Raw genomic sequence first — 2168 nt, forward strand, 5'->3', positions numbered from 1 at the left:
TGGCGCGGTCCGGCTTCAGCACCGAGCAAAAATCAGATTTAAACGTGCAGGAAAAAAATACAGGAGTATGCGGGAGGCCAATTTAGAGCCCGGTGGTTACGGCTTTGATCACGTTACACTAATTGTTTCCAACCCGTCTGAGAATTTTAGCTAGAAACGTGAAAATAATGACCGCGGGGGTCTTCTGTAGGCTGCTGCTTTTGTGCGAATCAATGCATTATTCAACAGAAAATTGAAATTATCTCTTGTTTAGGATGCAGCGGTCCCGCAGTTTGTTAACTCCGCGGAAATGCAGGGAAGAGGGAAAAGTGTTTTCAGGAAAAACGATCTCCCTCCGCCCGAAAAAACGACATTACTCTGTTACAGCCCTTTACCAGAAAAACGGCTTTTGGAAGTAGTATTTGAAAACTGATTATTCATAGCGGCGAAGGGAAAGACTTATGAAGCACTTGCACATTGGAGCGCTCCAGTTTGGGTTTAAAGTCGCCAGATTCACTTTCATTAACATTAGGTATTCTTCAAAGTATTGGGGCACAGAAAAATCATTCCCATCTCTGCAGGGAAATACTGCAAAGATCACAGCAAAAGTCCATGCTGGACAGGTGGAGACTTAAAAATTCAGACTCGGGAGAAATTAAGAAGTCTGCCGGGTTGTAAGGAGAGCTAGATTTTTATTGTTATTATTTATTTAGAAAAGACCTTATGCAAAAAGCACCTTTTGAACCCGTTTGGCTGGCTTCAATGCAGTATCAGGGAGAGAAGCTAGTGGATGGGCTGTGATGGGGAGTGAGAGAACAGCAGCTGAAATGATTATTGTACAGATGCTAAAATATTAGGATTTCCTGGGATTTTTTTTTTTTTGCTAGTCTTAAGGTAATTGGTATTTTTCTTCAGGGTCAATTTCCTGGACTGATGTAAATATAACAAAATCTCCCGTTCCACTAGTAATAACGCTATTTCTGAGGAGAAGCTGAAAACCAAAAATCCTAAAGCCCTAAAATCAGAAGGTACATTAAAACAAAGCTAGAACAATGTACTAAAGAAAGAATTGACCATAAACTTCGGATTTTTAAACCAAACAGAAATGGCAGAAATAATCTGCTCTTTGAGCTCCTCTGTCTTCCTCACTGTGAGCCCCATTCCTGAACATGTGCTGTTATTACTTATGACACCTTGAAGTGAACACTAATGCTCCTTTGCTCTGCTACAATCAGCTGCATGAGGATTCATTTGCTACCTTGCACTCACTAATATCATCTCGATAACATCATTTTACATGACCAAAAATCCCTGAGTTCCAGGAGGACGTCAGGACAGGCACATCAGGAGAGGACCAGATCCCTGTCCTGCATCCCTGCCCGCTGATATTGGTACTAACACAGTCGCTGACATTGGCGGCGAAGGGTGAGACATTCGAGCCCTAAAATATTCTCAGATTTATGTGAATCATTGCTGCCTGCGCATTACCCAGCCTGTAAGGTCCTCTGCTTTCGGGGGGCTTGTAAAATTCATTTGCACTATGTCCAAAATATCTGTGGGGGACTTTTTTAGGTTTGATATACTAACAGAGATGGCTCGGTTATAAGTGTCTCTCTATCTATATAGATACAGATAGATAGATAGTTAGATATATCATATTAGTTGTTGATTGTATGTAAAGTCTGTCTAGATCACATTGAGACAGTATATTAATTGAAATTAAACGTAACTAGTTAAAAATACAAAGCAAAATTGGATTCACATTCCCTTCCTTTTTGAGTGACTTTGGTAAGAAATGTAAATAAGGAGGGGCGGGAGGAAGAATGTGGGAATTCATGTGCAGCAGACATATGGCTCTTAAATGGCATTAGATGAAACCAGCATCTGTTTAGCACCAAGGCCGGCCGCTCCAGAGCAGCATTTCCATGCCGGAGCCACTGCCACCTCTCTCCTTCGCTCTGGAGGAGCGCTGATGTTACTCACCAGCAGCCTTGGCAGTGCTCACACGTTTGATGGGAGCTGGTGTCACTTTTCTACCAAATTATGAAAATGTTCATTGATTCATTTCAGAAAGGAGAGTGTTGAAATGACATGTGCATTTAAAGTTTCTGGAGACACCTATGCTATTCAAGGCTATGTTTCAAATTCCATGGGAAGCCAAGTAAAATTAGTCAATTTCTGTCAGCAGG

This window comes from Mesitornis unicolor, unplaced genomic scaffold (assembly GCF_000695765.1).
Source record: "Mesitornis unicolor isolate BGI_N332 unplaced genomic scaffold, ASM69576v1 scaffold7082, whole genome shotgun sequence".
Lineage (NCBI taxonomy): Eukaryota > Metazoa > Chordata > Aves > Mesitornithiformes > Mesitornithidae > Mesitornis > Mesitornis unicolor.